The sequence below is a fragment of the Siphateles boraxobius genome, unplaced genomic scaffold, assembly GCF_051911475.1.
Source record: "Siphateles boraxobius isolate OS27281-9 unplaced genomic scaffold, OSU_SipBor_1 2, whole genome shotgun sequence".
Taxonomy (NCBI): Eukaryota; Metazoa; Chordata; class Actinopteri; order Cypriniformes; family Leuciscidae; genus Siphateles; species Siphateles boraxobius.
Genome location: NW_027508810.1, coordinates 747,433 through 767,427, shown reverse-complemented (window position 1 = coordinate 767,427; position 19,995 = coordinate 747,433). Strand labels below are relative to the sequence as shown.

Genomic DNA, 19,995 nt, shown 5'->3' with positions numbered 1-19,995 from the left:
TCGACATTCTCTGTGATCGATTCGCGCTTGGGTAGTATTTTTCGACAAGGCAGCACAAATCGTCTGAACACCGGTCGCGGCGCGGGTCGAGCTGCTTCCACTAAACTCCAAAACGCGTTGACCTCACGGCAGCACATACTCTCCACTGCTGATTCCATTGGGTGGCACAGCCCACACAAACACCTGTCAAACACAGCGATAGGGACATCGATCTCTTTTTCTTTTTGACACTGAGCATCGCTAATTAGTTGCGATTTAGCACACGCAATATCGCGATCTGTCTGCAGATGCAAAAGCGCCATTGTGCCTATGCAGTGTGTGCATCTCTACAGATCCGATTAGGACTACTAACACCATGTAAGTAAAAAAATGTCTTCAGTCGTTGTCCCTCCTTGCTATTCTACATGACGACAAGATTTTGAAAAGACTTTGGCTTGTTCCCTAATGTTATCCGGGTTAGCACCAGGTTAACCTAGGCTAGCTCTAGCTACTCACCAGGACACCTGGCCAACCCTCCACTCATTTTCCTCACACAAAGCATTGATAACTCTTTGAGGGCCATGATTTCTGGCAATTTCCTCCCCTCTCTCATGTCTGACTGGTTCAAAATTGTCCATAGTCAAGCCACAAACAGTAGGAATCTAGCAGAGTGTGGGTTGCTACTCCCTTTTATGGCGTCATCACCCAGTTACGGTAAAAAACATGCTACCTTTGAAGAAACCCCAATAAATGTTATTTTAACGCATTTTAAGACAGAAATGTTTAAATATTTACATATTGAGCACTTTAATCTACACATTAATTGGTTGTGGTGGTTAACCTGCAATTTACACTTTAAACTTCAACCCAAAATCAAAACAAAAATAACTCCACATTGTAACATAACTTTCATGATGTTTAAGCACTCCAAATGTGACCAAATTATCGGCTTTTCAACCCTCTACGCACAAAAGGCAAAAGAATTGCAATAGGCTGGTAAATGTTTCTGCTTACTCGCCAGACTGATATGCGGAGGCTGCAGAGAAGGCGTCGAGGTGGCTCTGGATCAAAAGAGCGGATCCGTGGTTAAATGCTGCTAGGGCACAAGCTGAGGCCTGATCAACCTCAGCTGGGTCGCCTGAAGGAGGGTGTCTGATGTTTCGAAAGACCCGAAACACCCAATGAGATCAGGAACATCACTGATTTTGTGCCCTAGCTTAGCATCAGAAGATGTATCATTACAACTGCCAATCTGAAGAAATCAGTGACTACCAGGAACAGGCTGGTTGACAACCAAGAATAGGTTGGGGACATCTGGAGAGACAGATGGCAGCTCGGGAAGACGGCAACCGGGGCGGTATGGGCTAGCACCCCTAGCCGCAGCCTCTGTGAAGAGGAACCCAAAGCTAGCTACGGAAAAATTAAATGAGCAATAGCCCCAGGGGAGCCCGAGAGGGGGGGGGGGGGGGGGGGAGAGAACCCCAGTCAGACGGACCTAAGGTTATCGACCAACAGCAAAGGAAAAACGACTACGAGCGCGGTTTGTCAGTGTGGAAAGATTTGTAAAAATGCAAGAGGCTTGAAGATCCATCAGTCACGGATGAAATGTCTGGAGCCACGGCAAGTACCACAATGCACAGGCATAGTGCCTGGTGAGTCAGAGGAGGAGCAGGGCCTGGAAGCACCGCATAGAGCCCAGAGCCTCCATGTGGTACAAACTGTCCCCCCAGTCATGCAGCCCGAGAAGAGGAGGATCAGGTGGCCTCAAGCATGTAAAACAGCCGAGTGGCAGAAGTTTGATGAGGATGTGGACAAGGTGCTGGAAGTAACGGCCAAAGGTGATGCGGAGAGGAGGCTGCCTCTATAACTATAACGACCATCATAGTGAGCATGGCGGTTAAGAGGTTTGGTGTGGAGGAGGTGAGAGGAGTAACAAAGCCGTACACCAAAAACCAGAGGGCAGTCAAAATTCATAACATCAGAATAGAGCTGAAAACCCTAAAAAAGCAGTACAAGGAAGCTGGTGAGGAGGAGCGTGGGCTACTGACAGAGCTGCGCAGCATCTTAAGGAAGAAGCTTGTTACCCTGCGCAGAGCCGAACGGCACAGGAGGCGGCGAAGGGAGAGGGCTAGGAGGAGAGCAGCCTTCATTAGAAACCCATTCGAGTTCACCAAACAGCTCCTCGGGCAGAAGAAAGGTAGACGCCTAGTCTCATCTAAGGGTGAAATTGACCAGCACCTTGCAGATACATTTAGTGACCCCTCCAGAGAACAAGAGTTGGGGCAGTGCGATGCCTTGATAACACCACCAGAGCCTGTAGAGGCATTCGACCTGAGGGAGCCACTCCTGAAAGAAGTACAGGAAGTAGTAAGGAAGGCAAGGTCTAGGTCTGCACCAGGACCAAGCGGAACATCGTATAAGGTGTACAAGTACTGCCCCAAGCTGCTACATCGGCTGTGGAGGATCCTAAAAGTCATCTGGAGGAAAGGGAAAACTCTAAAACAGTGGCGGTGTGCAGATGGAGTGTGGATCCCAAAAGAAGAAGACTGCAAGACCATCAGCCAGTTCAGAATCATCTCGCTTTTAAGCGTTGAAGGAAAGATCTTCTTCAGCATAGTTGCGAAGCGGTTGGCAGAGTTCTTCCTAAAAAATGGATACATTGACACCTCTGTGCAGAAAGGCGGCATACCAGGTGTTCCAGGCTGCCTAGAGCACACAGGCGTGGTTACACAGCTCCTCAGAGAAGCAAAGGAGAATAGGGGTGATCTGGTGGTGCTGTGGTTAGACCTGGCCAACGCCTATGGCTCTATGCCCCACAAGCTGGTACAGGAGGCTCTGGAGAGGCACCATGTTCCTGCCATAGTGAGAGACCTTATCCAGGATTACTATAGAGATTTCAAGCTGAGAGTCTCATCTGGGTCAACAACATCAGAGTGGCACAGACTGGAGGTGGGAATCATCACAGGCTGCACCATTTCAGTGATCCTGTTCGCTCTGGCAATGAACATGTTGGTGAAATCTGCTGAACCGGAGTGCAGAGGGCCCAAATCCAAGACTGGAATGCGGCAACCACCAATCCGTGCCTTCATGGATGACCACACAGTGACAACGGAGTCAGTGCCTGGAGCCAGATGGATCGTGAAGGGTCTGGAGAGGGTAATTGAATGGGCCAGGATGTAATTCAAGCCAACCAAATCCAGATCTTTAGTGCTAAAGAAGGGCAGGATGGTGGAGAAGTTTCGTTTTATCATCTCAGGAACTCAAATCCCGACCCTGTCTGAAAAACCAGTAAAAAGCCTGGGAAAGATCTTCGACAGCAGCCTCAGGGATACAACATCCATCAAAAACACCTGCGAGGAGCTGGAGAGGTGGCTGAAGATTATCGATAAAACTGGGCTCCCTGGAAAATTTAAGGCATGGGTGTACCAACATGGGATTCTGCCAAGAATACTGTGGCCTCTGCTTCTGTAAGAGTTTCCGATCTCCACCATCTCAGAACTAGAAAGGAGAGTCAGCCGATACCTAAGACGATGGCTGGGATTCCCGAGGAGCTTAAGCAGTATCGCCCTTTATGGAAACACCTGCAAGCTGCAGCTCCCGCTAAAATCCATCGAAGAGGAGTTCAAGGTCTTGCGTGCAAGAGAGGTGCTGCAGCTCCGTGAGTCTAGGGACCCCAAAGTCTCTGGGGCAGGTGTAGAGGTCAAGACGGGCAGGAAATGGAGGGCAGAGGTGGCAGTAGACCAAGCAGAGTCACGGCTGCACCATGGAGTCCTAGTGGGAGCAGTGGCCAGAGGAAGGGCTGGGCTAGGAACCTTTCAAGGGCCCCGGTTCGACAAGGCTCGGGGGAAGGGGAGGAGGCAGCTAGTTCAAAGTGAGGTGAGGGCAGCGGTGGAGGAGGAGAGGTCCAGCAAAGCAGTGGGAATGGCACGTCAGGGTGCCTGGATTAGATGGGAACAAGCGGTGGAGAGGAAGATCACGTGGACTGACCTTTGGCGGGCAGAGCCACACCGCATCAAGTTCCTGGTCCAGGCAGTCTATGACGTCCTCCCCAGCCCGTCCAACCTGCACACCTGGGGGCTGGTCGATACACCAGGATGCGCCCTGTGCCAGAGAAAGGGAACCCTTGAGCACATCATGAGCTGCTGCCCAAGAGCTTTGGGGGAAGAACGATATCGCTGGCGGCATGACCAGGTGCTCAAAACAATTGCAGAGAGCATCCAGGTTACTATCAGCAGCTGCCGGAGGTCAAACCCTGCAAACAAACCATCAGCTTTGTCAGGGCCGGGGAGAAGCCAGGAAAATCTCTCAGGACAACAGCAGGGCTTCTGAACACGGCACAGGATTGGCAACTAAAAAGTGGACTTGGGCAAACAACTTAAGTTCCCCCAGCATGTCGTCGAGACCACCCTGAGACCTGACATTGTCGTGATATCAGAGGCAACAAAGAACCTTGTCATGTTGGAGCTCACTGTGCCATGGGAAGACCGAATGGAGGAAGCCTTTGAGAGGAAGAAGGAGAAATATGATGGCCTCGTCAGCGACTGCCACAACCAAGGCTGGAAGGCAAGGTGCTTACCTGTGGAGGTGGGGTGCAGAGGCTTTGCAGCGAAGTCCCTCTACGGGGCCTACACTGCACTCGGCATCACAGGTGAGAGAAGGAGAAGGGCTATCAGTAATACCACAGAGGCTGCAGAGAAGGCGTCGAGGTGGCTCTGGATCAAAAGAGCGGATCCGTGGTTAAATGCTGCTAGGGCACAAGCTGAGGCCTGCTCAGCATATATATTATATATATATATAATTCGACTAAATCAGCTTATCTTTGTAAAATGGCGCATCTTTTTAAATATCTAAATGTACACTCTTAAAATCAGTCAATCAAGCATTATATTATGATATTATGACAATCAATCATTATTTAATGATAGAACTTTAGAAATTAGAACTACAACTTGATAGTCATGCATGAATGCATACTTACCATTTTAACTGAACTTAGGACTGGTGGTGATGCTTAAGATATTGTTGGTCATAAAAAATAGATAATAGTAATTTTTATTAAAATATAATAATCCTGGTACTATTAATAGCAATATACAACACATGAGCTGCTGGGTTCATGAATGTTAATCATGTTGTCAGTGTTCTAAGTGATGTGCTGAAATTAAAACAGGGCTGAGCGCCAGCCAATGAGAGTGCCGTTTGTGCTTTAGTTACACCCACTACCGGAGAAACCCGCATATCTTCTGCTTGTTCTTATAAGCTAATAATAATCCCAGATAAATTCAATTTTCGATTTTTCGCGGTATGAGACTCTAGAGTTTCACACTAGAGTTTACGGTAAGTCAAATACAGGTACGCTGAGCTGAATTTGAAATACTAGTACAGATCGCTTGACAGAGAGCGAAACTCAAGTGCTCTGTCAGAGTGCTCAGAGAGTGAAAATTATATCTATGCTTAACTTATAATTATGATCTAACACAAACAGGCGAGTAAAATCTACGAACATTATTTAGTTGCCCAGAGTGAAATTTACACGCATATGCACTGGCTAAACAATGGGTAAGTTGCTAAATGCATCTTGTTCACATGTAAGAGCCCTGTTCATGTTGGACAGACATTTTATTGCATTTTGTGTCTGTTATGAGGCACAAAGACACTCTTTATGTATATGCCCCCATAACTGCCGTTTTAGCTGAGTGGGAGCTCTGGGCATTTGCGGGAACAGCTCCATGTTGCAAGCACCCATCCGGTTCGTTTTTTTTTCTTTCTATAGACATACTCACAAAGGTATAACGATCAAGATTAACTTAAAAATTGCCCGGAGTTCTCCTTTGACATCTCTAACATAACGTTATGCTAACGTTAGCCTAACATTAGAAAACGTTAATTTCTAGCTGCATTGTACATCATGTCACTTAGCTTCATTAACGTATCTGTTAATAACCGAGATAACAAATGTTAGCAATGTTGTGCTGAATGATTCATGTAGAATGATTCACGTAAATACTGTAGCACCAAACTAACTAGGGTTGGGTATCGGTTGGGTTTTATCCGATACCAGTACCTACTCTGTATTTTTTTTAAAAGGTTCCGGTGCTTAAACGGTTCTTGAAACGGTACTTAAGAAAACGAAACCGCACACACTTTGTCAAAAAATAATACACCTTTTTTTACAGGGCCAAACTGGACACAATATAAACTTAAATCTTTAAACAATATAAATACAAGTAACATATGGTGGTAATAATAAATAAACCAATATAAAATAAAAATTCACATTAACATAATATCAAATAAAACAATATTGTATCAAACTATGTAATAATACTGGAGATTAATAGAGATTACAACCAGGGTAATCTAATCTCGACATGGCTCCTGGTTCCCATGTTTTGTCTTCTTGAGCCAGTCATGTAAGTTATCTGGTCGTTGTACTAGTTACGGCAGTGCTTAGTTTGGCGAATTTGGTATTTCGTTTCCACTGCGTCTCAGCTACGCAGCATTGAGGGAACCTATGAAAGAGAGCGTCTCTGGTTACTGGTGTAACCTATGTTCTCTGAATAGGGAACGAGACGCTGCGTTCGCTGCCAAGATCCTCGCGCTGCCGACAAGCTTCCTTTTTCGGCAGAGAAATTTGAGTAGCAGATGATGCGCGCGCTAATATAATATGACGACGTAAGAGCTTTGAGGCGGCGCCCGCGCCATCAGCTAATGCATTGGTGTGATTCTATGGCTTCAGACAATCGGCACACCCAGAGGGCGTTCTGACGCGTAATTTTACACGTGAAATGTAGCCAAACCTTGGAGCGTTTTGTCTTCGGCATCTTCATTAATCCCCTCGCTATCACCAGACGTTCCGGGAATCTCCCGCGCATGCACGGCGGAGAGGGAGAGAGCGAGAGACCTTGCGTGTGTGTGGCACATGACACAGAGAGTCAGACACCGAAATCAGGCACCGAAATTGTCGTTCTTATTCGGTCTGGTTACTACCGTTTACGCCGGAACCGGTTCCCTATTGGCACCGCTTTTCGGTACCCAACCCTAAAACTAACGGAGAGGCCCTCTTGGTAAAGATGGTAAAAAGGATTGTCCTCGAAACGTATGCAACTTAGACCTGTACATATTTAATTTGATCATGAACCATTAATTACATATTTAAGCACAACATTTTAGACAACTTTCTACCAAAACAACTGGGGAACTGTGTGTTTTTTTTTTTTTAGCAAAACATGTAGCCTTTTCACACCTCTTCAACATAACTAAATATAGCGCCTGTCACCGAATGTTGACTGTTTGTCCGAGTGAGTGGAGGCGGCGTGGCTTCGCCATTGGTGAATTAGGAAATCCTACTAAGGCTACATGGTGCGTCCTTCGAAGGACGCATGCATCCTTCACATTGGGACACAGCTGATAACGTATCTGATAGCAAAATTATTTTGAGACATATACTTCCTTTAAGTTTTGTTGAGGGAGACCGGTTTAAGAACAGAAAACGCAAAGCGCTGTTAGAAACTTAGAACACCGTTTGGTTTTCGTATTTTGTGTGAACACACCATTAGAACACCGTCATCTTTGTGTCTCTGAAACGTCTGTCAGCGCAGTGCTCTTCTCATTAGATGTTAGATGTGTGATGAAACAGTTCGGATACAAATGCAAGTAAAAGGCGTTTATTGAAGATAGTCAGGTCAAACACTGAACACAGATCCGGGAATAAACACTCAGATGGAGAAGTGACACAGGGACGTTGATGGGCAATCCGGTGAGTGGTGGTGATGATCAGCGTGCTCAGGAACCAGGAACAATAAACAATCCAACAGGCGAAGACAACGAAGAAGATCCACACGAGGAGACGAAGAGAGCCACACAGGAACAGGACACGACACCGGGGAAGCCACAACGATCTGACAACATGAGAAGGATCTTACTGACATATAAAGGGAACGGTGATGAACAGCAGCTGGCACGGACAATCAATGGGATTGGAAAACCACGCCCACACAGACACGCATACACACACACAAAACAGCAGAAAGAGACAGTGGATCCATGAACCGTGACAAGATGTTTTTTTTTTTTCATTCACGCTGCTTTAGCTTAAATAATTTTGTCATTTATATATTTTTTTTACACATAGGCCTACTGTTTAATGTTTTGAACAATGAAAACTTTAACATATATTGTAAGCTTGTTGTGTATATTGCCTGATCGGAAGCTTCAGAAATGGTGACAAAAACGTTTTAAAAAAAAGTCATTAACTTTTTCGTTAAATTTCATTTAAATAAACTAATATTTCAAATAATATTTTTTTTGAGCCTGAATATTCAAATGCAATATTTTTGAAAAATGCCCATCCCGAGTACAGACACAAAGTACTAGTATGGACCAGTTAGATCAGAAGACGAAATTCACCTGCAGAGAATAAGGATGTCACAACGATAATGAGCCACTCACACAAGGTATAAGGTTGAACTAATTGTATTGTTTTGTTTGTGTTGAATTCAAACTTGAACTCGATAACTGGAATGTATATAAGAACATAAATAAAATACAGGAAAGAAAAATAAAATACATTGTGTAGCCTACCTCCCAAACAAAAATAAAATAAAGACTCAAAGGTAAGTATAATCACTTGTCTTTTAAACAATGTTTACGCAAATCAATAAATTGACCTCTTGTTTGTTCACATTTGATCACATTTGATCAAGCAACACAGTTAAGCGAACACGAGAGTTAACGAAAACCATGGAATCCAGGAACTCCAATCCGGAAGCAACGATTTCAATGCAGAATCGACTCAACGATTCACAGCAAGCAAAGATCTCTGTTTCTTCAATAAACAACACATTGATGTGTCAACGCGTTAACAAGACTGCTTCTACGCAACTGTGTCACACATTATAATTCAATTTAACAGTCTCTTTAACATCAAACTTCACTTCTCCTCTTGCTACATCGTCTCTGGATACATGTTAAATTCGAATACATTTTTCTCAAATGGATAAATCAAATACTCAAATTTCTTTGGAGAGATCTGAGTCACGTTTGCTCTGCCGTTTAGAGAGTGTGCGAACTCTGACTGCGTGCGAAATCCAGAAACCAAAAAAATGCGCTACACAACATCCTTAACTCTCATTGGTCGGTCCTCCCAAACAAATTATTTTATTTGCCTGATTTAATACACATGAAAATAACTAATACAATGAATATATATATATATATATATATATATATATATATATATATATATATATATATATATATATATATATATATATATATATCTTCTCTTTCACCAAATTCACCATATATTTGTATAATGATGAAGTGTCAGGACATTGATAACTGGCATGTAGCACAAACTGTGTGGGATGAATTACACATGTTTATTTGATGTTTATTACTTTAGTTATATGGGTTATTTCAAATCCCTAACTTCAAATATGTGCAACATTAATTTTGAGACTTGCCTTAGGAAACACTATAAATAGAATGTAAAAAAAAAAAATTGATTGGCTTGCAAGTTTCTTAAAAATGAGAATGCCCACTGCTGCCTGTCAGGGTTGTGAAACATCCATGATTGAATTGTGTAAGTATGAAGAGGCATTATTGGTATATCGCCAACTCAGTTGTCCGCCAACTCTTTCTCTCCCGCTACTCACGATCTGTTCATCTGGCTCTTATGCCAGACACCAGCACAAATATACACACACACTGCCTGTAAATACAGTGAGAAATGGCATGCTACACTCATCCAGTCATCATTAATCATATCCCCTAAGAAAGAGTATAGAAGGAACAATAGTAACAGTGAAATATGTCATATGAAAATGTTTGATGTTTCAATATGCTTCTTCCACATCATAATTAAATATGCGGACAACCGTAAGCCAATCTGTAGGTTGATTCCTCCAGAAAGTGTAAACACTGTATCTCTGTGGTGTTGTCAAAACATCCCAACATAGGAACAACGGTTTGGGGTGGGACTATCTGTTTGTTCAACCAATAAAAGACAGGGATAGTTTTCGCAAACCTGTTTGAAAACAATCATTAGGTGTGTTCGACTTCAGCTCTCTTGGCAGGATTTAACCAGTTCCTTTAAGACAAGTCATTTCACCCGTTGGCCATCTTTGAAACGCCTCTCGGGCATGCAAGTGCAGCTCCTGTCTTTTTGATAGGGGAAACATAAATTTCTCCAAAACTGTTCGCCAAGCTTATGATTCAATTTTATATTTGAAACTACCAATGAAATCTGATAACAACTGTCTCATACATTTTGTTTCTAGATGCTGGAATCATGACAGATATATTTCAAGCTGGATCAAGCTAATGCGCATGCGCAGTGGAAGCACGCGTCTGACTGATTCCGGAGCTTCTAACGGCAGCTGCAGTGACGTGGCGATTGGCTCTTATTACTAATGCGGGACTTATTCCCCATTCATAGAAGGCGTTGCCCTTTTCCCCAAAACAACACAAATGACACGACTTGTGTAATTCTATAGTCTTTGATTTAACCGATCAGCAAGATTTGGGGGGAGTTGAAAACATAGTCGTCATGTCGGAAACTTTCTTCCCATAGTGACAATGTTTGTGTAATTTATCACAGATGAAGTGGATTAGATGCAATATTTGTGAAATATTTGGCAAATATTTGGCTTCGCTTATCCCGTGCGATTGCGCCACACGAAATACAGATGTGGTGGGGTAATTTCTAAATCACACGAGGTTCCCAGATAAAACTAATCCTGTGCGAATAAGGCTTTAAAAAGTGCACATCGAAGGAGATGCAATAATCCAATTTATCCAATAGCAATACAACCACGTTAACACAAACAATAACTGACAAAGGACTGAACAGAGAAGGTAAATGAGTAGTAATGAATAGAGGACACTAAACAGGCACAGCTGGATGAAGATTAACTAATCAGAAAACATAGGAACTAAGGAGAACTCATACATACAGTACAGGAATAACTAAACAGAACATAACTGTGACAGTTGTCATCAGCACCTCATGAAATCAAACACACCTATTATATTTACAATTCTGTTTGGAGACATTATAAGCAAAGAAATTACTTTTTTCCATCTTTAACTCTTTCCCTGCCAGCGTTCTTTCAAAAAAGTTACCAGCCACCCCCAGCATTTTTTAGTTTGATTTTTCACAAAAGTTTCATGGCCCCTAGAATATTGTGTTGTAGCTATAGCTAAACATGCAATATGTCAAAAGAAAGAACGGTGTCTTTGCTTTTAAACAAACAAACCATTTTATTCTAGCTTCATGCATTATTTTGCAATCAGCACTTGAATATGGGTAAGTGTCATTAAAAAAGCAACATTTTGAGCAAAAAGCTGAGAAAAATCATGTTTTTTTCAAATACTAGCTCCAGATCAAATTCAGAACAATGATCAAAACATTGGTGGCAGTTTTGATTTATGCTGTTTAATTGTGATTATCCTGTTGTTTCACATATGCATGTGATTGCAAATTAGATCGCTTGATTCTGCGTCTCCTTCGCCTGTGTTTTGCAGGAGATTCAGCACTCTTTCAGAAGATGTGTAATAGCGCCCCCTAACGCATACCAGTGAAAACATGGAAACACAGAAAATTCTTTTTGGCGGGGAAAGAGTTCAGAGACAAAAAAATAATAACAAAACAAATCTCAAATGCAATGCTTTTGAAATACCTTTTAACTGTCAGCATGTCAGTCTTGACCATGTTACTTTTGCCATCAGCACTTTTATGTCTATAAATCTACTGTATATATTTTTCAATTAGCGTTCAGGCATGCTGGCGTGGAGGGTGATGTTGTCTGTCAGCGGTATGACTGCCACTCTTTGGCCTCTTGCCTGGACGTGTTCACACACCCCAGTGCTGTTGAGGTGGGCAATGAGGGAAGATTTATCGATGCCGTCCTTATGTATGCTGACCCACGCAGTGCAGGAACAGAAGCAAAAGCAGCAGGGTTGGAGCCCACTGTGAAGCCATTTTCCAGCAATTAAACTGCACTGGTAATTCATGCCCATTGGCTGCTGAAAGAGAAAAGTTGCAGGGTACATGCAAAGGTGACATTAAGATTCTATTGAACTAATTTACTGAAATAAATCAAGAGAAAAAGTCTGAAATCCTCAGATTGATATCATACACCCTAAGTATGAGCAATAGTACAGATACTTGCCTTAGCAAACACAACTAATAATAACACATTTCTCAGTGACCCAAATTGTGAGGACTTCTATTTTATAATAGACTCGCTTACAGTAAAAGACCAGCAGGATATAAACTCATTAAGGGCTGCCATGCGTTGACAATTCATTAGACTATTGAGAACATTTCTTTCTTTCAACCCCTCTTGGTGACTTCATGCATTTTTTTCAGGATCAATAATAGTGACAGATCATTACAGATCATTAATACAGACACAAGGTTCCTCCACATTTAGCTTGAAAACAGATGTGAGGGTTTTTTGTTCTTTAAAAAAAGGCAATATTCTGCTTTATGTCACATTAGGTATGTAGATCTAGTCAAGGGTTCATTATTTGGAAAAACATTGGGGATGTCATTTTTAGGGATGCCAAATACATACAGAGAGCATGAATCTTGCTTCACAACATTTTATGCTTTTCAGGCAATCCAGTTTTTCAAACATGAAATCTATTTTTATGAACTGTTCAGAGAGAGAGACTGTAAAGCAACAAGCAAATTGTATTAATAAAAATGTTATTAAGTTCGGAAGCCCATTAATTCAAATAGCAATAACAATTATTTTACCCATGAAATGCTTTGTCAACAAGAAAGACCTGAAAGTCACAAGACCTGTGGTTGAGTATACTAATAGCTCCATACATGTGTTGTATTTGCTAAAAACTGTGTTAAACGTATGGTTTTATAGTGCTATAATCACAATATATTGCACAATAATCAAATCATGTGTGTGGTAACTGGGTGTGAGCTAATAATATACGCGAGATGCCTTCAGAATCAACAGTTTCTTCATGACCATCTGTTGCCTGAAAGTCATTTGCACCTGCTATTGTAAAAGTCAGAATCGAACAAGCGATGGAGCGCTGTGGCTCTTTCTAATCTAATTATTCCCAGCGACTGTCATAGCCTCTGATGTACGGACAGGCTAAATACACAGAACAGATAGCTTCATATAACTAAGGTTGACTTAGTTTATGAAGACCCCTGTTAAGTAAATAAAGAGCTGGATGAAATCGAGGATGGATTAAGCTTGAACTTCCAGAGTCTAGTGTAAGTTTGCAATAGAAGAGTGATAGTCTTTATTTGACTCGCTAAAGAGCCTGGTGTATTCTTACGGACACAAAACTTGATCCTAAATTTAACACAAGAGCTTCCATTGCTATGGAAGTAAAATAATGTCAAATGTTTTTGAAATAAAAAGCCTGCTGAATTGCACTACTTGAAAAAAAAATAGGCATTGCATTAACCATGCTTGCATTTTAATGCATTGTATTTTTAGGGCTTGCATTTTTATGGGCTGAAATTCAACATGGTTGAATATTTAAGCTGTGAATATTTCAATTAAAAACATTTCAACACATTTTCATTATTAAAAATTCAATACTCCATATTCACCCTTCATATTTCATTTCCAAAATATTCTAACTGTTTAAAAATACAACCCATAATATTCAACTGGCAATTTTCGGTCCATTTTATTCCGCTTTGCAAATTCGCTTCCACAAATTCGGTGGTTCAAATTCGACAGTAAATTCAACATTGACGTCCAGGAACTGCAGGAAAAGCAGTAGATTGCCGATCATAATCTCCATCTGCTGTTAATCGACCTCACCAGCAGGGGGTGCAAAAGCGCGTGTTGTTGACGAAGGCAAAATTAGAGCAAGTCATTCATTCATAAAACTCATTTACAGCAATGTGATGGCTGTTTTTGTTAAATTCGGTGCCTTCACGGTTACTTTTCCTCTGTAGCATACATGCATATTTCTCTACCGTGAACGAGATCATAATGTTATTCCCCGATGCGGATATACAGATCCAATGTTACATTTTTGAGGTTGACATATATTTCTCTTGGTTGTTTAGTTGCCTTAACTTTATATTGTGGCGATGTGCTGCATGCAGGCTATTATGGTTTTCCTCAATACTTCAGGATTCCCCTGCTGGACATATACAACGCTTAACGTAGCTTAATGGAGTATTGATGTAAAAGTCCAAACTCACAGGCAAGCAGAAGGACTCAGAATAACGCGCACAGCTGAGCGTTTCCCAGTGATAGACTGGCATAAAGATGGCTTGATGTTGGACATTCGCACATTTAGGGACCGTCTCTAAAGTTACATACGACTTTGGTATACACGTTTTTAACTTCAATAGCATTTGAATTGAACGACTTAGAGTCATAAAACCAACTGTAAAATGTTCATGTAGTGTCAGGCATAATGCGCACCCTTTGGATTTTTGATATTTATTCAAGTAAATTTAAGTTTGCTATTGAAGTTAGAAACGTACATGCCAGTGTTGTATGCAACTTTAGAGACGGTCCCTAAATTTGCGAATGCCCAATGTCAAGCCAATTTTACATAGTCATTTAGCAGACGCTTTTATCCAAAGCGATTTACAGTTAAGCTAACAATAGGAGGACAACAATATGCAAGTGCTATGATCCCAGTTTAAGCTAATGCAATACACGTAGGCATTTTAGAAGAGAAGAATAGAATAGAAAGTGTTAGTATTAATTGATCAAGGGTTGATTTTATGCCAGTATATCACGAAACGCTCAGCATGAAACTTTGCGCGTAAAGTTTATAATCTGAGTCCATCTTCTTGCCTGTAGCCTATATAGTAGCCTACAGCCTACATCCCCAATAAGGTGCAAGATTGGTCTTTCATATCACTGTATGTGTTAAGCGTTTTGTCCCAACGGAAAGGGAATCCTTGAGTATGAGGTATTGAGGGAAACCGATTATAATCCTGTTCATGGTAGAGAAAGCTGATGACATGTAGAATACACAGGGAAAGTAACAATGAAGTTATTGAATGAAACATAAACACACGCTTTTGCCCCCCTGCTGGTGAGGTCGATTAACAGCAGATGGAGAGTATGATCGGCAATCTACTGCTTTTCCTGCAGTTCCTGGACGTCAATGTTGAATTTACTGTCGAATTTGAACCACTGAATTTGTGAAAGCGAATTTGCAAAGCGAAATGAAATGGACCGAAAATTGCCTGTTGAATATTATTGGTTGTATTTTTAAACGGTTTGAATATTTTGGAAATGGAATATGAATATGGATTATTGAATTTGTATAATGAAAATGTGTTTGAAATGTTTTTAATTGAAATATTCACAGCTTAAATATTCAACCATGTTGAATTTCAGCCCATAAAAATGCAAGCCCTAAAAATACAATGCATTAAAATGCAATCATGGTTAAATGCAATGCCTATTTTTTTTTAAGTGCAATTCAACAGGCTTTTTATTTCAAAAACATTTGACATTATTTTACTTCCATACATTGCCATGTGAAGAGATATCCAAACCTGCATAGAAGAGCAAAGACATACAGAACTGCAAGTTTAAATATACTTCCAGTATTTAAATATTATTTATGCACTAGAGTTTTGTCATTGGCTCAAAATCACAGGATTTCTGAAACACAGCTGAATAACTCAAGAATTGCATTGTTTTTTGCAGTGCAAATTGCACTGAATGGTCAATACAGTCACGCTACATACATTTACATTTATTCATTTAGCTGACGCTTTTATCCTAAGCGACTTACAATTGCTATATTTCAGAGGTCGCACGCCGCTGGAGCAACTAGGGGTTAAGTGTCTCGCTCAGGGACACATTGGTGTCTCACAGTGGATTTGAACCCGGGTCTCTCACACCAAAGGCATGTGTCTTATCCACTGCGCCACCACCACCCCAATACATAATAACAGCTATGATGATAACGTCTCGGTTACGTATATAACCCTTGTTCCCTGAAGGAGGGAACAGAGACGTTACATCAGAATGGAACTGACGAATTTGGAACTCACCTGAGAACCCAATAAACTTCAAGTGTAAACTAAACGAGCCAATGCATGTTGGCGTGCGAGATTTGTATCATGTCTTCCCTCCGCAGTGCAAATATAAATAAGATCAATGGTGGTACAGCAAATGTGGCGACGGGAAGTAACGTCTCCGGTACCACGAATGGGATAGGGACGGGATTTTTATCAATACAGGGTTGTGTACAGAGACTGCTGACACATATTTATGTTCATAGGTCCCCTTTAAATAAGATTAATAAATGCTGTATAGACGTATTGTTCATCTTTAGTTCATGTTAAATAATATGCTTCATTAATGTTAACAAATTAAACCTTTTTGTAAAGTCTTACCAAAACTACTGATATGTCTAGTAAAAATGAGGTCACACTTTAACTATTATGTACTTACATAAAAATAATAATAATAATATTAATAATAGTTAGATAAAATGCACTTATTGTGTTGATGTATGGCAGACACGTTTTCTGCTATTGTGGTGGATAAGGGTAAGGTTAGGACAGGTTTGCTGGTATGGTTCCGTTTAAGGGTGGGTTGAGTGGGTTCATTACAAATGTAGTTACATCCAGGTATTTTTTAAATATAAAAAAATGTCAAAACATGCATGTACACAATAAGTGCATTGTAAAATGATTCATTTAAATGTTAGTGCATAGTGGTTAAAAACACAATATACCGTGGGACCAAAAATGGTAATAAAAGCCAGCTTGGCTTTCTAGATCCATTATGAGGAGGTCTGTCTTAATCTTTTATTAATGAATGCTGAAAATCATGTCTTTTGATGGTCTCCTCTTCAACATAACTGGCACATACACAGTTTTCATTTTATCTATTAATAACAGCGTGCATGGGATGCCACTCAACAGAGTTTACTTCATTACATTGTTCCATGTTCTTTTTTGAAAGATTCCCAATGCACATGTACTGTAGTGAGTCCTTACTCCGTACTTAAGCGACCTGTATAGAGAGTTTTCCAAAGTGTTTCATAAATATGTGGTGGTAATGAATATTTCAGATTTCTTCTTTTATTTATCAAATTGTGGCCACAGGACATTACCGATGTTTTATACATTCAACACTTTGATAAGGAATGTTCAAGTCCCTTCATGTTTCGCTGTGTTGACTTAAACGATAATAAAGCCTATCTGGAATACTGAAGTCTGTTCCAGCATTGCTCTTTCTGGGATGATTGTTGTCTCAGGGTGAGGTACAAGTAGCGGTGAGCGATCTGCACAGTGCTGATAACAAACACATGCAGTGAGCGCAGCGCATGATCAAAACATGCCCGATCTTATTTTCTCACAACAGTCGATTTTGTCCCAGTTCCTTCATACATGCATCTGTGTTTAGCTGCCACAATGTAGATAAAGTGACTCACTTAAGCTACACTTAAAATCTATGAATGACATTGCGTAGATAACGAAATATCACTTTCGACAAGCCTTGAACCAGGCCACACTAGTGTGACCACCATCAAACAAACCAAATGTGGGACGATTACTAAGTTTGTGTGGGACGATGTGGGAACTGTTACCAACACTAAAACATAACCTGAAACTCTTATATAATGTCAATTTAACTTAATAAAAACATTTGTATTCTGCCTTTCAGCTGAGAAAAATACTTTATTTAGTCCCTTCCAGACAACAGTTACATCACAATGCAACATAACATGTCTTTATTTTAAATGACATTTAAATTCAACATCACTGAGCCCAAACGCAGCAGGCATCATGCAGATCACTATTTTTTAAATAGTTCTGACCAAGTCCAACTAAAATCCAACAAAATAAATAATGAACAAATAATATATATATAAAAAATGAAATTATTTCATTGACAGTCTTATATATTAAGAATATATTACACCAAAAACTTTCATATTTTTAGAAAGGATGTGAATTAAAACAACCACAGCAGGCAAAAAGTTGATAAATTCTGGTAAATTAAATTTTAATTTACCAAATTATTCATTTGTTTTCTGACAAGGAACACATGGAACAAATCACAGCTCCACATTTTGATTGACAGCGTCACTGTCACGGTGTGGGTTCTGTCATGTTTCCTGTTTGTTCCCATGTCTTTTTCCATGTTTAGCAGTTCCCCATTATGTTTAATGTCTATTAGTCTTCCCAGGTGTCTCCGATTAGCCACGCCCCCTTGTTATCGTGTTTAGCTTGTTTGCCTTGTATTTAAGCCCTGTGTCTTTGAGTTCTTGATGTTGTTATTTTGCTGTTGATTGTCCTGTTCACGAGTTCTGTTCTGGAGTCTTAGTCCTAGTCTATGTCAAAGTTCTAGTTTATTTAGTAAAAACACTGCTGCACTTGGATCCTGCTCTGCATCGTCACAGTCACACCCTACTAGTGACCGTGTTTACTCCTTTCTTTTCAACCATTGGGTAGGATTTTAAAAACGGCTGTTGTATTTGTACTTCCGATGAAGCACTGTTAAATATAGGTTAAAAACTATGCTGCAAATATAAAAAATATAATGCTTTCTTAAAAAGGCAAAAGAACGCATGCACATTTTCTTAATATGATAATTAAAAACAAACAGACTGATAAAAATGCAGGACATTTTCTCAATATGCGACGTGGGGGACAAGGGGTGAAAAATGCTGTGCGGTACAACGCAAAGCGGGACAGGTGGTTACCCTAGGCCATATATATATAAACATGATGCTTATTGTTCCACTCAGTTCGCCAGGGGCCTATACCATGAAGCTGGTTTAGGTGGCTAGCCAGCTATGTTTCAGTTTAGTTTGCGTCAACCCTGGGTTTTAGGGACCATGAAAGTGGTTTGGCTTTTAGCAGTGTTCATCGCCATAGTAACTTACGCTCCACGGCCAACCTGGTCAGGTTATGTTCTAGGTAAGAGGTTGCAAACTGAACTTGGACCAATCAGCTGTGAGCAAAGTGACACATGCCTGATGCGATAAAGTCACTCCACGTGTTTCTAGTCCAAATTAAAGGGTCACTACATAGCAAATGATTTTTAAAGACAAAATTGTCTAGTTTTTAGTGATGCTTATTTAGAATAATAAATTTATATGATTTAGATATTATTAAGGCCTATGTAATTATTATACCCTAAATCAATCACAGATGTACAAATTTAGTTCATCAATTATTTATTAAGCAGTTTAAATGAATAAATATATAAAGATAATATAAATACACTCTAGCATCAATAGATGAAGCTATAAAATAACTACATGTGAGCTTAAATGTTCAATTCTCTCTATACCTTCATCAGCTGTATAAAATAACTTAACAACTTTTACTTGCACTGATATACAGTAGCGAGACTTTTTCTTTTAGTTGTCCTCTTTCATAGACAGCTGTTTTCTTCTTGCTGTGTAAATTTGTTTAAATTCTTACTATTTTAATACTTTTATTTAATAAGTGAATTGCGCTGCTTCTCTCGCGAGAAATTAATCTCAGTTTCACTCTCTCAACATGTGATTGGCCGTTTGCTACTGATGTCACACTTAAACTCCTAAACTCAGGATCAAAGCCTGAGTTGACAGAGAAAGTTGATGATCAGCATCATGGTACCAACAAAGCCTGGTTGGATTGGTTTGGTTTTGTCAACTCTAAACTAATCCTGTAACCCTGAGTTTGTTCAACTACCATCATGGTACAGGCCCCTGTATTAAATCAAACTAATATTAAAATTAATATTAATAAATTAATAAAAATTAACTATGTATTAAAATTAATAATAAAAGCACAAGCCGTCTTGCATATGTCTGCATGCTGCAGCATAGCGTTTTACATTAAATCAAAATCAAGGATTATTTTTTGGCTTCTATATCTCGTGGAAAAAAGGTTTTCCCCATAGCGTAAGATATTACGCAGTACGAGAGATACTCTCCTAAGAGAACTATAAATGAGTTCACTGAAGACAGTAGGCTAATATGTTATTCATAAAATAATTTATGAATGTTTTATTTTTATATAATAAAATCTAACCT

The 19,995-nt window shown here is 40.3% G+C and overlaps 1 pseudogene; it reads left to right on the top strand.

Annotated features, from left to right (window-relative positions):
* The first annotated feature begins 1,579 nt into the window (after positions 1-1,579).
* LOC143744167 (uncharacterized) lies at positions 1,580-7,595 on the top strand (annotated as a pseudogene).
* The last annotated feature ends 12,400 nt before the right edge of the window (positions 7,596-19,995 follow it).